The 11,289-nt window shown below is 54.4% G+C and overlaps 1 long non-coding RNA gene across 1 annotated transcript; it reads right to left on the reverse strand.

Moving 5' to 3' along the window:
* Positions 1-2,649: 2,649 nt before the first annotated feature.
* Positions 2,650-4,203, reverse strand: LOC138266602 (uncharacterized). The gene is made up of 3 exons (XR_011199570.1): positions 4,031-4,203; positions 3,153-3,258; positions 2,650-2,781 (listed from the first exon to the last, which is right to left on the reverse strand). It is a non-coding gene; the product is annotated as an uncharacterized lncRNA (long non-coding RNA).
* Between the last annotated feature and the right edge of the window lie 7,086 nt (positions 4,204-11,289).

Below are 11,289 nucleotides of genomic sequence, written 5' to 3' on the forward strand. Positions count from 1 at the left end.
GCTCCAATACCCCTGCACCCTTGTCAAGGGGGCTGCAGGGCTGGTGGTGGCTGAGGTGCTCTTCTTACCCCGACGAGAAGGAGGGGGGGGCTCAGGGTCAGGAAAGAAGTTAGTAGTGGCGAGGAAGAGCTTCTTGGGACAATGGAGAGTGGTAGGTACAGTGGGAATGGGAGTGGAGGGAGAGGATGTGGTTGTAGGTGAGTCACGTTTGCTGTCTTTGGGTGCAGGTGCAGGAGGGATAGGCTGTCGTGAGGTGGATGGCTGTTGGGTGGGTGGGTGGCTGCGTTTGTGTGGTGTGGAAGAGGGGGTGACAGACACAGTGGGAGAGGACACAGGGGACGTGTAAATGGCAGTGGGGGTGGTGACTGCACGTGTGCGGACTGGAGTGGAGGGTGTGCTGGTGATGGAAACACTGGCTGATGGTGAGGTGAATGGAGGTGTGAGTGTAGACGTCACAGGGAGGGAGGAGGGAGACGAGGAGGTGGGGGTCACAGAGGTGGTAGTGACTGTTGGCATGTCTGCATCGGAATGTTGCGTGTGTGAATGTCTGCGTGATCTGTGGTGCTTATGTTTGGATGAGCTTCTCTTGGGTGTTGAGGTGTGTGCAGGCTGGTCTGATGGTGTGGGTGGGACAGGCAGAGGAACAGGAGACTGGGAGGAGGGAGTTAGTAGAGGCAGGCAGGAGACAGGGACAATGGCTGCCGTCAGTGCTGAGGCCAGAGCCTGGAACGATCGCTGATGGGCAGCCTGACCCGAATGAATGCCCTCCAGGTACGCATTGCTGCGATGAACCTCCCTCTCCACCCCCTGGATGGCATTCAAAAGGGTAGTCTGCCCAACAATGAGCGTTCGGAGGAGGTCAATGACCTCCTCACTGAGGGCAGCGGGGGTAACAGGGGCAGGGCCTGAGGTGCCTGGGGCGAAGGAGATGCCCGGCTTCCTGGCAGAGCGGGCACGGGGCGAACGCGGAGGGGCTGCTGGGAGGGCGGAGATGGTGCGCTGGGTGGCGGCTGTACCTGTAATGGCGGGGGGCACGGATGGTGCCACCCCCGCAAGGGAGCCCCCTTCCGAGGACGTGTCCGTGTCGCTGCAGGGTCCAGTCGTCCCCGTCGTGGAGCTCCCCTCGCCCTCCGTCTCACTGGTCCAGTCTGACTCTGTGGCATGGCCCTCCTGGGCCATGTGAGATGCAGCTCCCTCCTGCCCCGATGCCACTTCTCCTCCGCCTGATGATGCTGATGCACACAAGCACAGAAAGACAAACAAAAAGGGGGGGGGGAGAGAGAAATAAAGGGATATTGATTACATGGATCTCCGGTACAGTTAGCGGACATGACAGACACAGATGCCCCCTGCACTAAGTTGCGCACTTGGGGTCCGCTACGCATTCCGTGGAACATGCCCTACACGCCTAGAGTTGACAACTGCACCCATGGATGACACGGCCCAGGGATGGCTGTACTGACACACTACTGAGGGTGGTGGCTGGGGACACAGGGGCTTACGGGGGTGCCCAGCCTACAGATATCGCCCTGGCCTAGGGGGACCCACAGCCCTCCTCCCCCACCCAGACACCTCCACTGCGCAACAACAGAGTAGATAATGCTTGGACTCACCCCCTTGTGTCTGCTGTGCTGCCCTCACGCGCCCATCCAAATCAGGGTAGGCCACCGCCAGGATCCGGAACATCAGGGGGCTCAGTTGACGGCAGGCACCCCGCCTACGTTGGGAGGCCATCCCCAGCAGAGACTCGGCGGTCTTCTTGGTCCCGCGGCGGATGTCCTCCCACCTCTTGCGGCAGTGGGTGCCCCGTCGATGGTGGACCCCCAGGGCCCGGACTTCCTTGGCGATGGCACGCCAAATCCCGATCTTCTCATGGGCGCGGACCTATGTGACACGTACAGGGAGGGAGAAATACCACGTTCAAGTTACTCAGCATTTTCCTTTCCAGTGGCCCAACGCCCCCCATCCCCGCCAGGCCCCCCGCCAAGCCCAACATGCCCCCCATCCCCGCCAGGCCCCCCGCCAGGCCCCCCGCCAGCCCCAACATGCCCCCCATCCCCGCCAGGCCCCCCGCCAGGCCCCCCGCCATGCCCAACATGCCCCCCATCCCCGCCAGGCCCCCCGCCAGGCCCAACATGCCCCCCATCCCCGCCAGGCCCCCCGCCAGGCCCCCCGCCATGCCCAACATGCCCCCCATCCCCGCCAGGCCCCCCGCCATGCCCAACATGCCCCCCATCCCCGCCAGGCCCCCCGCCAGGCCCAACATGCCCCCCATCCCCGCCAGGCCCCCCCCCATGCCCAACATGCCCCCCATCCCCGCCAGGCCCCCCGCCAGGCCCAACATGCCCCCCATCCCCGCCAGGCCCCCCGCCAGGCCCCCCACCATGCCCAACATGCCCCCCATCCCCGCCAGGCCCCCCGCCATGCCCAACATGCCCCCCATCCCCGCCAGGCCCCCCGCCAGGCCCAACATGCCCCCCATCCCCGCCAGGCCCCCCGCCATGCCCAACATGCCCCCCATCCCCGCCAGGCCCCCCGCCAGGCCCAACATTCCCCCCATCCCCGCCAGGCCCCCAAGCCAGCCAGTGGCCCCAAATCCAGATAGAATTAAACTCACTTGTTGGTCTGGAGGACCGTAGAGTAGCGCATACTGGGGGAGGACCCCATCCACAAGTTTCTCCAACTCCTCTCCAGTGAAGGCAGGGGCCCTTTCCCCAGTCGCAGCAGCCATTGTCCCTTCCAGACCGAGGTCACAGCAACACTTGCAGTATAGGTCCTCTCCTGTGAAAGTTCAAGTCGGAAGTGGATAAGTAGATAGAAAATGGCGGTCACGTCCGCGGCGGTGCGTACCGCGGCGGTGCGTCCCGCCACCGCCGGCGCCCTTCGCCATTGGCTCCTGAAACCCATAGGCTTCAATGTTAACCAATGCGGCTTCGCGCCGCGGACTTCGCCCGCCGCCCGCCGCGGTGTGCCACGCCAGCGCATTGACCTCACATCCCATTGTCACACTTCACAGGTCAGGCAGCCGCCATTTCCAGGGCCCACATGGCTCAATTTCAACTGCGTCACACAGGCCTAGGCCTTGCATAGCCACTCAGACACGCCATTCACTGCATAGAGAATCGTATACTGTGCTAGCTGTGAGTACGTACCTGTGGGTTGCCTGACTGTGTGCTCCATGTTGTCCTTCCTAGGCACCGTCCGCTGGGTTGGGCGAGGAGACGGATGAATCCTCCCGTGTACCGACCGCTGGTGGACCTGTCGACAATGGAAGAACGCTACATTATCCTGACCTACCGTCTTAACCGTGCCACTATCCATGAACTGTGTGCCCGGCTGGACCCCGACCTGATGTCCCCCATCCGCCAACCCACAGGGATTCCCCCTCTGGTGCAGGTCATGTCAGTACTCCATTTCTTGGCAAGTGGGTCATTTCAGACAACCGTGGGAATTGCTTCCGGGATGTCTCAGCCCATGTTTTCAAAGGTGTTATCCAGAGTGTTGTCTGCCCTGATGAAATCCGTGAGGAACTACATCATTTTCCCTGAGGTGGGCGAACTGGCTACAGTGAAGGGTGATTTCTACGCCCTTGGACATATTCCCAACGTAATTGGTGCCATTGATGGGACCCATGTGGCTTTGGTTCCCCCAAGAGACAGGGAGCAGGTGTACAGGAACAGAAAAAGTTACCATTCAATGAACATCCAGGTGGTGTGTTTGGCTGACCAGTACATCTCGCATGTAAATGCCAAATTCCCAGGGTCAGTGCATGACGCCTACATCCTGAGGAATAGCAGCATCCCTTACGTGATGGAACAGCTACAGAGACACCGTGTATGGCTAGTGGGGGACTCTGGGTACCCCAACCTGTCGTGGCTACTGACCCCAGTAAGGAATCCCCGGACCAGGGCAGAGGAACGTTACAATGAGGCCCATGGGCGTACTAGGAGGGTGATCGAACGCACCTTTGGCCTCCTAAAGGCCAGGTTTCGCTGCCTGCATATGACCGGTGGATCCCTAATGTACTCACCTAAGAAGGTGTGTCACATCATCGTGGCCTGCTGCATGCTTCACAACCTGGCTTTGCGCCGCCAGGTGCCTTTCCTGCAGGAGGATGGTCGAGACGGTGGTGTTGTGGCAGCGGTGGAACCTGAGGAGAGTGACGAGGAGGAAGACGACGGGGCTGAAACAGACAACAGGGACAGAATCATTGAACAGTACTTCCAATAGGACACAGGTAACATTTCAAAGATAATTTAGTAAATGTTAACTACTCTGCAGCATCTCTGCTGCCTGTCTATTTGCCCCAGTGTATGATGACTGAGTTTTGGCTTTTCCCTCCCTATTTCAGATCTGGGGTCCCCACTACGAGTCCTGTGCTTCGTTTCCCCATGGACTACAGCTTTGTGGCAGCTGTTTGTTGACTTCACCATGTACAAGGACATATTTGCACTGTCATGTCAATTACAATCTATTGAAATCACAGCCAGACTCCTGATATTTTGGTGCAAAATAGGTGTTTATTGAAGTGCTCAAAATGGGATGGGTGGTTTCAAGTGGGTGGGGGCTATGGTGAAGGAATGTCCATGGCAGAGTCCAGAGTAACAGTCACACAGGTGCATTGTCCAGAGGCCTGTGGAGAGATGGAGCATGGGCAGTTCGAGGATGGACAGGGTGACAATGTGGGACAGTGGGATGACATCAGGTGGTATCCATTTCTGGCGGGGGTCTTGACATCCTACTCTGTCTTGCGAGATCTCAGGGCCCTCTTGCGGGGTGGTTCTTCTCCTGCAGGAGGTGGGGGTCTGGTGGGCTGCTGCTGTGCGGGGGCCTCCTGTCCACTAGCGCCGGCGGAGGTGGATGGCTGTTCTTGGTCCCGGCTAGTGGCAGGGGCCCTTGGGTGTTGTTCAGTGTCCGCCCTGCTGTTTACGAGGTCCTGCAGCAGCCCTACCATGGTAACCAGGGTGGTGTTGATGGCTCGGATGTCCTCCCTGTACCCCCGATAGTGTTCCTCCTGCAGCACCTGGATCTCCTGGAACCGGGCCAGTACCGTCGCCATCGTCTCCTGGGAGCGGTTGTATGCTCCCATGATGGTGGTGAGGACCTCGTGGAGAGTGGGTTCCCTGGGCCTCTTCTCCCCCCCCTGTCGCACAGCTGCCTGCCGAGTTGCCCTGTTTCCCTGGGCCTCTGCCCCCTGGCCGGTGTGCCCACTACCACTGCCCCCAGGTCCCTGTTGTTGTTGGGGTGGTGGGTTATCCTGGGTGCCCTGTAGTGGTAGACACACCGCAGATTGACGCGCCCTGGAGACAGAGGCATGGGCCCGCTGGGTGGGAGCTGTGCTGGTGTTCCCAGAGGGGTTAGGGTCTATAGTGGCCTGTGCCTGTGTGAGGGGAACCGACTGTCCAGAGGTCCCCGATGGTCCGGGCTGGTCATCGGTGTCCAGATCGACAGAGCTGCTGTCATCGCTGACGGCCTCTTGGGTGGGGGGTGTGGATAATTCTGGCCCCTCCGCCGCGGTGTGTTGACGGTCGGGTCCTGCAGGGGTATAGAGGTATGGTTATAGTTTCAATGTGTGGCATATGGGTGTATCTGTGGGTTCCCGTGTCCCCAAGTGCTGGCATTCGTGTGTGGGGGCTTTGGTGAGGGTGGCTTGTGGGGGGGATGTGTATATGCATTGGGCATGCTTTGGTGATGGGTGTCCATGCTTAGTGGACGCATGCAGGCCTAGGTTTTGGGATGTGTGGGTTGTGATGGTGAGACATTGGCGGGGAATAGGTGTGCTGGGGGTGGGGGTGAGGATGGTGGTGGGGGTGAGGATGGTGGTGGGGGTGAGGGTGGGGGTGAGGGTGGGGGTGGGGGTGAGGGTGGGGTTCGAGGATGGGGGTGAGGGTTGGGGTCTGATTTGGCATGCAGGTGGGGGGGAAGCGGTATTGAAGCTTCAACTTACCAGTATCCATTCCTCCGCCGACTCCTGCGAGGCCGTCAGGATGCAGGATGTTCAAGACTTCCTCCTCCCATGATGTGAATTGTGGGGGTTGAGGTGGGGGTCCTCCGCCAGTCTTCTGCACGGCGATGTTGTGCCTGGATACCATGGAACGCACCTTCCCCCGTAGGTCGTTCCATCGCTTCCTGATGTCTTCCCGATTTCTGGGGTGCTGTCCCACTGCGTTCACCCTGTCGACAATCCTCTGCCATAGCTCCGTCCTCCGGGCAATGCTGGTGTATTGTATCTGTGTGCCGAACAGCTGGGGCTCTACACGAACGATTTCCTCCACCATAACCCTGAGTTCTTCGTCTGTGAAGCGGGGTTGTCTTTGGGGTGCCATGGGGTGGTGTTTATGATGTGTGGGGTGGAGTATGTGTATTTAAGTGAGTTGAGTGTGGTGGTGTGTGTTGTTTTGTGTGTGGATAGTGTGTGGGTGATGGTGTTGAGTGGCTGTGGCTGTTATGTTTTGGATGCTGGTGTCTCGCTCTTGCCTTCTTTACGAATTTTTAAGCGTAGGGGTTTGTGGGTGATGTGGGTGGGTGTTTTATATTGTATTGTGTGTGTGGGAGTGGTGTGTGTATGTGTATCAGGTGTGTGGGATTCAAATCGTCCAATGTGGGTGAGTTTTGTTCGTTTGTGTGTATTCTGACCGCGCCGGTGTGTCCCGCCAATGGAATACCGCGTTTGAATGACCGCCGCGTGGATTCGTGGGTCGTAATGGGATGGGCGTATTTCTGTTGGCGTGGCGGTGGAGGTTTGGTCACCTCCACCTTTCCGCCGACCGCTGGTCTGGCGGTCTGTTGTGGCGGTCGGATTTTCGGAGGTTTGCCTTCTGCGGGTCAGAATGACCGTGGCAGGTTTCCGCGACCGCGGCGGGATTATGGAGGATTTCTGACCGGCGGTAGGCGCCTTTTACCGCCGAGGTCAGAATGACCACCTATGTGTCTCTGGGAAATGCCTATGCAGATCAAGTCGCAAGATTTTGTGCCTTGAACTGTATATTGTTAAGGGATGATTGGAATACAATAAGTGAACCGGAACTCGAACCAGCTGAAGCATTTGCCTTGAAGGTCGTAGATACAATAGAAGAACTAAAAGCACTACAAAGTAATGTCAGGGAGGATGAAAGAGATTCCTGGATTAAATCACAATGGTGGTCATTCTGACCCTGGCGGTCTTTGACCGCCAGGGCGGAGGACCGCGGGAGCACCGCCGACAGGCCGGCGGTGCTCCAATGGCGATTCCGACCGCGGCGGTAAAGCCGCGGTCGGACCGGCACCACTGGCGGGGTCCCGCCAGTGTACCGCGGCCCCATTGAATCCTCCGCGGCGGCGCAGCTTGCTGCACCGCCGCGGGGATTCCGACCCCCCCTACCGCCATCCAGATCCCGGCGGTCGGACCGCCGAGATCCGGATGGCGGTAGGGGGGGTCGCGGGGCCCCTGGGGGCCCCTGCAGTGCCCATGCCACTGGCATGGGCATTGCAGGGGCCCCCGTAAGAGGGCCCCTACATGTATTTCACTGTCTGCTGCGCAGACAGTGAAATACGCGACGGGTGCAACTGCACCCGTCGCACAGCTTCCACTCCGCCGGCTCGATTCCGAGCCGGCTTCATCGTGGAAGCCTCTTTCCCGCTGGGCTGGCTGGCGGTCTGAAGGCGACCGCCCGCCAGCCCAGCGGGAAAGTCAGAATTACCGCCGCGGTCTTTCGACCGCGGAACGGTAACCTGACGGCGGGACTTTGGCGGGCGGCCTCCGCCGCCCGCCAAGTTCAGAATGAGGGCCAATGTATAAAGAGACAAGACGAGCTATGGGTTTCACATGAGGGAAAATTTGTTTTGCCAAATAGTCTCTTATCACAGCTTGCGCGGTTCTATCATGGGCAAGCTCACCTAGGGAGAGATGCCATGATAAGATTGTTCAAAACTGATTGGTTTAACCCCAGATTTCGTCAAGCTGCAGAAGCAGTTTGCCATCGATGTTTCACTTGCCAACAGATGAACCCAGGAAAGGGGACGGTTGTGAACGCGAGTCACATTGGTAGGGCAAGCGGTCCTTTTAGTCGTATGCAGATGGACTTCATTGAGATGCCTGTGCATGGAGGTTTAAGATATGTGTTGGTGATTGTGTGCATTTTTAGTCATTGGATTGAGGCATACCCCACACGTAGAAACGACAGCCTTACAGTTGCCAAGCTATTATTGAGGGAGTTAATACCACGTTTCGGATTCCCGATCTCTTTAGAATCAGATAGGGGAAGTCACTTCAACAACGAGGTGATGAAGTTACTTTGCGAAGCACTGAACATTGAGCAAAAGATGCACTGTAGCTATCGCCCTAAAGCATCAGGACTGGTGGAGCAGATGAATGGTACGCTGAAATCGAGAATGGCAAAAATATGTGCATCAACAAATTTGAAATGGCCTGACGCATTGCCCTTAGTGCTAATGTCAATGAGAAACACTCCGGATAGAAAAACTGGATTGTCTCCGCCCGAAATTCTCATGGGCAGGGCTATGAGACTTCCTGCAGTTCCCGCAAACATGCTTTTGAATATTACAGATGATATGGTGTTAGACTACTGCAAAGGTCTGGCTGACGTGGTTCGCTCTTTCTCTCACCAGGTGGAAGCGACCACCTTGCCACCGATCCAAGGTCCAGGACACTCACTGAAAGCAGGTGACTGGGTCGTGATAAAGAAGCACGTGAGGAAGTCGTGTCTGGAACCCCGTTGGAAAGGCCCTTTCCAAGTGATCCTGACGACAACTACCGCTGTGAAGTGTGCGGGGGTTCCCAACTGGATTCACGCCAGTCACACAAAGAAGGTGTTGTGTCCCACAGATGAGGAAGTTGAAGCGCTGAAAGTACCAGTGCCTGATAAAGCAGTGCCGAGTGCTGAGACAGAACAGAAGCGAACTGAAAGCGAACAGGCAGAAGCAGGAGAAAAAGAGATATTCTCCGACAACGAAGACACCAACTCACTTGGGGGAGACCAAGGAGAAAGTTCAGACAGCGACGAAGAAGCTGCAGGTGACAAAGAGCCTGAAGCAGCTGAGGGTAGCAAAAAGCCTGAAGCAGCTGAAGGTGACAAGGAGCCTGAAGCAGCTGAAAATGATACAGAGCCTGAAGAAAATAACGGTGACAAAGGGCTCGAAAAAGGTGAAAAAGCAGGAGAGCCTGATCAGAGGAGGGCTTTCCCAGAAGCAGACGATACAGAAAAAGAAAGAGAGAACGTGATCGATTCCCCGGAAGAAGGGGATAAGGCAGAACAGAACGAAAGGGTTCAAGCCTCTACAGAAAAGATCGCAGGTCCATCAAATGGACATGGTGCAAAGAGAAGACTAAGGGCCTGATTCTAACTTTGGAGGACGGTGTTAAACCGTCCCAAAAGTGGCGGATATACCACCTACCGTATTACGAGTCCATTATATCCTATGGAACTCGTAATACGGTAGGTGGTATATCCGCCACTTTTGGGACGGTTTACCACCGTCCTCCAAAGTTAGAATCAGGCCCTAAGTATCTCACCAATAAAAGAAAAGGGTAAAGAAAGTTTGAACGAAGGAGGAAGGCCGAAAGTGAAAGAGAAAAGAAAAGAAGTGACTGTTGTGGATCAATCGTCAAGTGAAGAAAAAGACTTGACAAAAGAGGAAAGTACCAGTGAAGCAGAGTCGAAAAGAGAAGCAAAATTGAAAAGGAAAAGAATACCAAACAGGAGGTATTCCGGTCCTGAATGGGCATATGCAGTAAACGATGATTGGATTGATGAGTTTGTATCTCTAAGCATCGAGAACGAAGAAGAAGAAGAGATACCAATAGAAAAGAAAAGTTTCATAGACTCTGTTGATTGAAAAGGTAGTAAATGGTATTGCTTGCTGCAATATAACGTGAGACAAACAACCAGCTGAGACATTGCTAAACAGAATTGAGACAAATGCTGCTAACCGATAAGTGACTGGCCTTTTGAAGAAGACGGTGTGAACATTGTGCTCGTTCAGCTTTGTAACTGAACTGCTAAGTAGTTTCATTTATAAGTGCTTCTAGCTCTCTGATTCTATACAGATCATGCCTAGGTACGATATGCAGAATAATAGAAAGAAATATTGTAAATACGTGTGTATAGGCTTGGTACTAACATGTGTAATAATAATAATGGCAATTGTGTTTGGAATGCATGGAAAGGGTGAGAATGAGACTATTACTGCTTCTACTATTGTTCCTGTTACTGTCACTGAACTAACACCATTGAAAAGATTAGCAATGGATGAGAGGCTCTTGCATGATAAGAAAGAGCTTTCGTATAACGTTTTCTATCGCTTACTAACAGAGTATGTTGAGACTATGGATGCGAAAGATTGTTATGTGTGTACCCAGATACCGACATCAGTAAAGGAAGGGGTGACTTATCACCACATGCCCCTTACATATGGGATTACATGTAGTATAGTAATGTCTAGGTTTTATGGTCAATCTAATATACAGTATTTTTTCTCAAATTATGATGTTACCTTTGCTTATGTTCCTATAATAGCGCAGCTAAGCGAGACTGCAAAATATTGGGATTACAAAATTATGAGGGACTTTTTCGAGCCAATGCAACCTTTTGAAATGGCTCATGCTCATAGGGAGAACCTTACTTGCTCCGTCTCTGCTGTAGAAATAAGCTTTTTAGATCGCACAGATGATAGAAGGGCTCAAATGAAAGCGAAATTAGAAAAGGAGCTATACAAGAGGACTTCAGTAGATAATTATGATTTTGCTGCTATAAAGACACAAGGGAAAATAGCTTTAGATGCTTGGCATGTAGGGAAGTTTTGTATATATCGAGGTGAATCTTACTATGATAATATTTTTGTAGGAGCGAGTGAATGCAAACATACGTTTATTTTTAAGGCCAAATGGACATTCATGATGGACGGACTTGACCCTGTCATTCCAGGGGTGTATTATATTTGTGGGCATAATGCCTATTATCGTCTTCCAAAGGGATGGTGGGGAAGATGTTATTTGGGTATAGTGTTTCCAAAGGTTTATCAACTGGATGACATATCGATGATTGAAAAGACACCTGGATCCCATCGTATCCAGAAAAGAGAGACCGCAGCTGCTGTGGTAGGTGATATATTTGGAGCTATGATTCCTTCATTGGGAGTTGTGCTGAATTCCATCAAAATAAGGAAGTTGTCTACTATAGTGGATAACATGCTGACAAAATTTTCAGGTGCTATAATCCTGATAGATGCTGAGCTTGCAGCGGAAAGAGCTATGACTCTTCAAAATAGGCTTGCTTTAGATATTCTTTTAGC

This window comes from Pleurodeles waltl, chromosome 11, assembly GCF_031143425.1.
Source record: "Pleurodeles waltl isolate 20211129_DDA chromosome 11, aPleWal1.hap1.20221129, whole genome shotgun sequence".
Taxonomy (NCBI): Eukaryota; Metazoa; Chordata; class Amphibia; order Caudata; family Salamandridae; genus Pleurodeles; species Pleurodeles waltl.